The following is a 9253-nucleotide window of genomic DNA, read 5'->3' as shown; positions in this document are numbered from 1 at the left end:
TTAAATGAAAGACTTTCCAATAAAATCTAAAACTGTTCTTGCAACATAAAATGTCGGTAGTGGAACTGCATCCGTACATCCGTACATACACAAAAAAAAATGCTAAATATCTATACTAGATTTAAGTAACACAAAATTAAATAACTGAAATCGAAATGCCACAAATGTGTACAAAAAAAAGCCACAATTAAATAGAAAAATGCTGTGCAACCGGAATACCGCAAAAATTAAAGTGCCACAAAAAAATGTCTTCAACCATTTCAATGTAATGCCCAATTAAGCCAAATTCGTATTTAAAGCTCATTTTTAAAGCTGCAAAAATTCTGTGTGCATGAAAAAAATGTATACAAATGCAAAGAAACCTAAAGAAGCCGACGAGAAAGACACCAGTGGGCATTCAATAAGATCGACAGCAACATGAGTAAAACGACATCAGAAACTGGCAACTGTCAGTAAACTAGTAGCCTGCAAAATGCACCCGCAGCGAAGATCGGAAAAAAACTAAAAACACAAAAAAAAAAAACCAACTAAATAAATATATGTATAGATAAAAGGAAAAACAACAGCACTCCCTAGAGTTTAAATTGCAGTTCGATTTGCAGTCGTTGCCGGCGGCCTAATTACGCAATTAAATTATATATTTCGAGTGGCATTTGGAGTGAGGCAAAGTTCAAAGACCACAAAGGAACCTAATGCAAAACAACAGGAGACTGGCCCATCATTTCTGGTGAGTTTAATAACGAGCTTATGGCACTAAAAGTAAAATTAGTGAGTTTTAATTGAATTTTAAATATAAATTAGTATGTTAAATGCGAGCGTAATCGGCTTAGTAAATATTGTGCATTAATTTTTAATGGATATTTGAGGAGGATTAAGTAGTAGTCTTATTTAAACAAACAAAAACTGAACAGGTATTTAAATCATTAAAGGACTTAAAGGAATACAAAGTATGATGACTGTGGATCGATTTAACTACAGCAAATAGACATTAATAAATTGATTCCAAGTATTTTCCAGAACTGTAATATTTCTCAAAGTTGTAACGTGAATTATCCATTTTCCGGCCTTTCTAAGAATGCCAATCAATATGAAGTAGGGGGGAAAACAAGCTTAGTGGTGATGTAGGCCACTTCTCGTGGGTTAATTGCAAAAAGTTCAGAGTTGACATTCCTGGCAGGGAAGGATTTCAAATTCCAGTGGGGGCAGGACTTTTTTTATGCCTTTTCTTTACGCAACTTTTGCCTGAAACAAAAGTCGTTTGTTGCACTTCTTTTGTGGCGCCTCCAGCACGGGTTAGCTAACCTAACCGCCCCCGTAATCCTTTTGCCACGTTGTTTGTGTGTGTGTGTGGCATGTTGGTAATAAAAGTTTCATTGACTTTTGCACTACAGTTGACTTCAATGGCTTTTTATTGCCGCTCTCTTTTGAGGGGTCTTTGCCGGCCCCCAGTCCTGTTCTAAACAACTTTCCCCACAAGCCAACTTGAGCGCAATCGAAAGGAAAACAGAAAAGTGTCAAGCTAAACTAACATTTTTATCCTCTTTAATTTCCTGTGCAATGCAGCAAATCTTTTCGAATGTAGCATGCAACAATGTTGTCATTTTTACGATCCCTACCATCTAATTTTAATTATCGCCCTGCAGAGAGAATATATGAACATTAAAATGAAATTACAAATTAGCCTGGCTTCCACTTCATCAGCAATATATGAGAAAATCAAGTGCGTACGTCTGTGCTGCATTTTTTATTGAGCAATTCCGGATTTAATGAAATTATCAGCATTATATAAGAGTGTCAGAGGACTCGTGGTTGTAATGACTTCATTTCATTTTCGCTGCATACAGACCTCAACGACGATGATAACGACCATTGGGGATAGTGTCTGTGTGTTAATTAAATGCTATTTGAATGGCCAACTGGCATTTGATTGTTTTCGATTGAAATTGAGCTAGTAGAATATAGGAATTTTAGGCACGCATTTTAATGTTGCTATAAATCCCAAGACATGAAGCTACAAAATGAAGTCACTTAAGGAACCTGTAATTGAAACCGTTACTGATTATAAACACAAAATGAAGAGGGAAGCTAACTGGCTTGAATTCAAGTAATCCCTTGAGAGCCCTTGCAGCTGAAGAACCTAAAATAAAACGCTAACTTCCAACTAACGGACAGAGGAAATTAAACTTTATAATGATGTCGTCGACTGGTATAAATTTCCATTGAGCCACTCCCCAAAGCCAAATACCCGATACATTGAATATCCCGGCAAAGGTGCGATTTCCTGCGCCGCTCGCCCGGCGACCTGGCAACCCTAATGCAGAGAAAATAAACAGCAGAGTTGCCTCATCAGCCCGTTACGGGCATAAAGAAATCGCCACGAATCATGAATTTCTAATTGAAGCGGCGAAAAAAACAAAATAGAATAAAGCCAGGGACAACGGAAAGAAAAATGCGAAACGTCAAACGCATGAGGATATGCACACTGAAAGAAATTCAAAATAAAATAACCGCACATGCTGAATAAAGATATAGATAGTTAATGGTATACAATTTTTACTTTGGCTTTCTTTTTATTCGAGCCAGGAATTGTGCATCTCAAATTAAACACATAAGAAAATTGCAGTGATTTATCTCAGTGCAAGGACTAGAGTAGGGAAGGGTGAAGATGGGTGCAGGAATGCGTGCAACGGGCGCAACGAATGACATTTTGTTGCCGGGGCAACATCGAAAACGAGACGTCACTTCAGCTCACGGACCAAAGTCCCAGACACGGATGCGACTTTGGACAGGAAAAGAGACAAGGACAGGGACAGGAACAGAGTCGCTGAAAGAGACGGGGCCAGAGTGTGAGAGAGTCGGGCATAGGCGGCGGAAAGAGACAGAAACGCTTGGCACTTGACGTATGCCAAAAGCATTTAAGCTCCACGCATGCGCAGCCTTCGAAGGCATTTTTTATCCGCTACTCTTCGCAGGCCTTTTTTTTGGGTATTCCGAACAAGTACCGTTTAGCTTAAGCCTCCAATACACTGCCATCAAAGTGTGATGAAAGGCTTCTGTTCTGTTCGAATACGTACGAGTAAAATAAAAACATAACTTCTTTCATTTCAAAACTAACGGCTTACTTCTTTTTCATATGCTATAATTATCTGAGAAATATTAACGTGAGTTCTTAAATACTGAGAATATTTTCATAATTGCTGCGAAGTCATACTTCATAAATATTATTATTGGGTAGAGCACTTGGGAGTCGTCGATTTCCATTTTATTTTGGCTTTTCTCGTGGGCTACAAACCGTTTTATTTATGCGCATTTTATACGCATCATTTTGTGCGAATGAAGAACGGGCTTAAAAAAGGAGAAGGAGTTTGAAATGAAGTTTGCTGTTGCAGTTGTTCTTGTTGTTGTTGTTCCTGCAAATGGCATTGCAATTTGGCCCACGTACAAACAAACAATTAAGTAACATACATATGCACCTTATGCAGTGCAGTGGGTGCCGGACAAAAAAGTGATGCAAACAGTGTGATAATTGCATTAGGTATCGAAATAGTACTGAAGTAGAACCACTTCAAACTTAATATTTGAAGTTAATTCGTATTTGTTCTATTATAAACGTGATTTGACTTTGAACTAAGGATTTAAATTAGTTTGGAACCACTGTGCCGTACTGTAATCTGTAAATTCAACCCCATCGTGCTCCGTTGGACATTCGCACTGCTGTCTAAGCCGCGTCTGCATTTGAACTTGTGAACTTCCCTGTCTGTCATTCACAGTGTTTTATTGTTGCCAATATGGAAGTGGGCATGGGGATTCGCTGTTTTGGGCGCTGAGGGGTCCAGGCCTAGGCCTAGAATTGCCTGGCAACATATTCAGCCAACAGGCTTCAAATGATTCTCCATGCCGACTTGAATGACTGGCCGAAAGTCAGCGGCTCCGTTTAATCCACTTACACTTTGGCAAAAGTAATACCTAAATGCCGTTCAATGTACGACTTAGTATGGGTATATTTTCGTAGGATATTACCTAGATAGTTGGTCCCGTTAATTATGCATAACCAGAAAGTAATGATATAAATTTCGTTTTTCGATTTTGATCAATAACATGATAAAATCAAAGTGGCAGGTATCGGATTTTTGGCGTCGTTGTTTCGCATTTGCATTCAGCTTAATTTCAGAGAGTTGGGATGCCACTCTGCATACGTTCCATTTCGTCTCGACTCTTTGGGTCCTCGACAACTGACATCTGGCAAATGCCGGCCCCCATCTATATATAGATGGTCCAGCATCAGCTTCAGCTCCATCTGTATCTTCAACTCCAACTCCTGTGCTGTTCTGTAACGACTGTCCTGCATCCTCGGTGCCCAAATGCCCGGTCCTTTGCCGTCTATCTGGATATGCCTTCTGTTTGCATGACTTCCATTTGGCAAACATTTTAATTTTAATGAATTTATGTAATCGCTTCGTTTTGCTCTGGTTTTTTGTTTCTCCTCCTTTCATTTGTTTAAATCATTTTTTTGCCCTGCTCCTGTTCCACACTGTCGGCCAGCCCGCCAGTCGGTTCTTTGTTTGTTCGGCATCAAACACCCCTTTCCTACACTCGCATGTTTGTCAACACTTTTCATACACTCTGGCAATTTGGTTTGTTGACTTTGCTGGTGGCGCTCGGAAATGAGAATTGAAAAACTGTCAGACAGGAGCTTTGGCCATCATCGTTTGTACATTGTTGGGCTGGGCAAAAAAACTTGCAGCAAATATTGCCACAGCCTGGGAAATTTAACCAGTGGTTAAAGATGTTAAGGAAAATACGGTTCACGCAGACACACCTCATAAAATAATATATGTAATTGGGGTTATAAATGAGTATACTTTCCTGCTGAAAACTTTTAATTGACATATTTTTTAAGGGCATTCCCAATTCGTTGCATTAAATGCGTGCTACAAAATGCACTTAAATATCATTTTCTCACTCACGGAGGCAGCGATTCCCGCGGCACTTGGATCCTTTGACAGCCGAGATGAGGAACTTTTATGAAAATTGCTTTCCCCGCCGGCCGGCGAAAGAAGAGCAGAGTGGAGGCATCCGCTGAATGGCGACTCCCAGCTGCCTGACGTTGGTCCCATCAGGCGAAATTGATTTCAATTTGTTGGCGGTACATAATTGTATTAATTACGTGCCCAAAACTAACCGCACAATCAAATGAGATGGAAAGGTAGCAGTGGTATGGGTTGGGGTTACGGCTTGTGTTTTGGCTTGGGTTTTTGATTTTGTTTTTGCTTGGGTCAGGTGCCTGGCGCTTGTTGGGTATCCACTTAAGCCGCACATTGAAATGAGTTTTGCGGTTAAGCACAGTCAAAGGAACTAAAGCGGGGGGTAGATACAAGAAAGGAGGAGAATAGCGCGACGGCAGAGCAAACAATGCGTTGTAAATCGATTAATTACGCGCAATTGAACAAATATTTAAATGAAAAATCGCATACAAAATGGCTGCAGTATGCAAACAAATATGTGCAAAGTTGGGCTCTAATGAAGCGCCAATTTCACAAACAAAAGCGCCCAATCCAAAAACCACAATCCATGGCTCGCTCCAAAGCTTTATGCCCGAATCAATCTGAAAACTTTTACAACTGCACTGCAAAGAATCACACATATCATTCAATTGATATATTTAAAATTCAATATTTTCTATGGACATACAAATATTCATTTTCTTTTCTTTACAATAGAATAGGTATCATTTATCTATTATTTTGTCAAACAAATAGGTGACTCAATTTTCTTTCAGTACATCGTAGTTGTTTACTTCTGCTCGCCAACTCTCAATGGACCAATGTGTCTAGACGTCGATCGAGTGGAAAACTAAAGTTGGCCCAAAGTTTGGATTTAGTTTTTGCGTGGGGAGCGAAACTCAAGGATTGATCACGCTCCGGTTAAAAGGGCCCTTGACCCAATTGTCTAGGGATTTATATTGTGGAAATTATTCTCATTTAATTATTCAGTTTAATGGTCCCACTGTGATGGCCCCTTGTTCGCCATCGAGTGCCCACTGTGATCTGCATTTAAGTTTGCAGTGAATACATTTCGAGATGTGGCTGCTTCACGCAGATGTGCCACGCCCCTTGTTGCAGCTAGGTAGAAAAGGCAACAAAGTGCCTACAAAGGCTTCCAAAGGCTTCTCCCACTTTGCAATGCGAAATCCGCTGTTGGGTGGTCGTAAATTATTATGATTATTGGCAGAGGAGCTAATGTGCAAGTAGAACGGCGACAGGGGGTTAAGAGAGCGGGTTAAGAGCGGTGGCAGGCCAATCGGCAACTTGTTAGGCTAACAAAGAGTTCGAGTATCTGCACAGCAAGAAATTATATACGTTAATTTCGAAATTATATTATTATAAGCCGCAATAATTAACCAAACACTTTTCCAAACACAGCGAAAAAATACTTGCCATTCAATTTTAAAGCCCACAAACTGAAATGTTTTCTATCAATCTTAATTAATAATAAGTATGTTACAATTTATTCTTGAATATTACAGTTCAGTGGACTATTACTGCTAAGCTAAACCAAAGAAAGATAAGCCCCGATTTGTATAAGTATTAGTTGCAAATTAAATATTTATGTTCCCCTGTTCCTACTCGGCCTCACTTTTCTTTGAGTGTACCTCTACACTCGCAGAGTATCCGTAAATAATGCCACAAAACGTGCAGCACGATCGTGAACTTGCAACTGCCAGATCCGCGGATTCCAGGGGGATCGAGCTTGGTATCGGGATGCCAAAGGGGGCATATGTATCTCTGGCGATTCGCGTAAAATTATAAATGAGCCTCTGGGTAGGCGTTTCCCGATATCGGGAAATGAAGCAGCAGCAGCAGCAGCAACAGGCGTTGGAGGAGCATTCATTAGACGGCTGCCACTTGGTGGGGGGATAGTGGTGATGGTGGGGCATGGGGATCGTCCTCATATGAAAACCACGCCCCTGGCGAGCAAAGGTGTAGCCAAGGGAATGGCAAATATTAATTCGTGACGAGAAATGTTCTTTTCTTTTTTACGATTTGAATTGCCAGTCGCCCGACTTCATTAGCGCCTGCACAACAAAAAAGTTCAGCGAAGAAACAAAGAAAAAATTTCAAAAGTAGTAAAACCGGAGAAGAAAACATTTTTAACACCTCAACATAAAGCTCTGGACGTGATGGGGCTATTGGATTACACCAAAAAATGGCAAACGCGAATTGGGGGGCGAAAACTGGGGATGCGGACTCAGGCGGTTCACTGATAATGATCATCAATGCCATATTTAACGCCATTTAGGCAGCAGGATGGGGATGCCCACAAGGCTGCAGAGGGGGGGGGGGGGGGGGGGGGGTGATCCACCAAGGCGGAAAGAATGGTGGGGGCTGCAGACTCTTCGAACGATTTTGGTCCGGGCTCGAGGCTGGCAGCTGTTGGCTGAACAATGAAATGTAATGGCAATACGTGCATTTATTTATAACGGTGTTGCGGGAGAAATGCAGGAATACAGAGATAGCTACACAGCAAAATAAATCAATACGCATGCAAAAAAAATATTCCAAGCAAATTTTTCAAGTTCTGTAAAGTATCTACGGAGCTCCAAAAATGTCTTCTACTCAGCTGAAATAACGAATTTTGTCAATTTTTAAGAAAATAGGCTTAAAAAACATATTTAAGGCATAACTTTTATATATTTACCATATTTCAAGGCACATTTTATTTCTTTTAGTTTTTAGCTTTCTGAATATTGTTTTTTTTAAGTGCAAAGGAAGCTTATATTTTGAAGCGTGAAGCCAGAAGATTCGCTGCATCTTCCTCGCTCTGTCCTTTTCTATATCGCCCTCTCATTCACACGCTCACTTGCCATCTCCCTCACTTGTTAGCATTTGTGGGCGTCTCAGCTTGCAGTCTTCTCCGCCCCGATGATTCTTCCCAAAGAGGACGAAACTCTTTCCTTAAATTTATTTCGTACTAAACGGAAAAAAAGTTCACGGAAAACGGCAAAGAGGAAACGTGATGAACGCATTTTGTGTGGAGGCAGCTTTTTTGCTTGAACCTTTTTGTGGACTAACTTTTCCCTCCGCTGGGCCAAAGAGGAAATACTTTATGGGCATTGATAATTTGAGCCATAATGTGCAGCGAAATTGACTCGCTTTAGTGCCGGCTAATTTATGTGTGCCACAGGCCACAGCGCAAAAAAAGGAACGCGCAGGGGCGTTCGTTACTAGGCAAATAAATGGGGATTTTGTGTAAACTGTAATGTGGGAAAGTTTGGTTTTGCCGTTCAGCGGGATGGAGCTTGTGGCGTTGATTGATTTTATATTAGCTGTATAGGTACCTTGGTAATTTAATTTAAAAAAATAACTGTTTTAATATATAATTCTTTATGCAATGCCATTTCAATATTCATTTATTATACCCGTGGCTGGAAATTTTTGTAGAAATTCAAAAAAATTAATAAATGGCCCAAGGCTGAAGTTCTAAACTCCATAACTCAACTTATATTCATCGGATTTTGAAGTGAACTTAAATCTTTAAGTTTTTTTTATTTTATCACTTTTTCCACAATTTCTACCGATATTCCACAAAATGTTGAAACTTCTCGTTTGCACTTCCACTAGCTGAGTATCTGATAGTCGGGGAACTGGACTATAGCATTCTATCTTGTTTTTACCCCAGCCTCCTACTTTCCCCAACTTTCAACTTTCGACAGGCAGAACTAATCCGTGAAGTTTCCTTTTCTGAGATGATGGCTGCTTCCGGGGAACCCGAGATTCCGCAGGAGTAGTGGCCACGAGGGAGGAGAATAAGGAGCTCTCATCGCAGGGGTGCCATTTTGTCATATGCCAAACAATTTGCTATTGTCATGCCCATCTAACGCGGCGTATGCGCAATTACTATAATTTACTCGCCGCCTTAAACGTTTTTAATGAACGTCTGGCAGAAGGAGGGTAAATGCACTTGAAAAAAAAGCAGCTAGCATCAAATCGGTTTTATTGCACTTTAAGCAACGTTAGCTGCTGTGCAGCGTTTTTTTTTTAAATATAGTCTAGTTAAAATGTAATCTTTGATAATTAAAAAATATCTTATTTGCCACAAATATTTTTCTCCATGTGGAGAGTTGGCCGAAAGCTGTCCGAGATTGGATTGCAGCGAAGTGAAGCCAAGTGGAGCAGCAGTAGCTGTGGCACATTAATTGTTAATGCCGCTGCGATGACTTCAGCTGCAATTGCAACTGCAACTGCAACTGCGG

At 40.4% G+C, this 9253-nt stretch overlaps 1 protein-coding gene across 1 annotated transcript in view; it reads left to right on the top strand.

Moving 5' to 3' along the window:
• Positions 1-546: 546 nt before the first annotated feature.
• The window catches only part of LOC6550071 (rho guanine nucleotide exchange factor 10), a 95594-nt gene continuing 86887 nt past the window's right edge, over positions 547-9253 (top strand). Inside the window, exon 1 of the mRNA XM_001977532.3 lies at positions 547-727. The gene's annotated coding sequence lies outside the window, so the exon portion shown is untranslated. The remainder of the gene's footprint in view (positions 728-9253) is intronic.

This window comes from Drosophila erecta, unplaced genomic scaffold, assembly GCF_003286155.1.
Source record: "Drosophila erecta strain 14021-0224.00,06,07 unplaced genomic scaffold, DereRS2 tig00000126-arrow-pilon, whole genome shotgun sequence".
Classification (NCBI taxonomy): domain Eukaryota; kingdom Metazoa; phylum Arthropoda; class Insecta; order Diptera; family Drosophilidae; genus Drosophila; species Drosophila erecta.
This window is presented reverse-complemented; position numbering and strand designations above follow the sequence as displayed.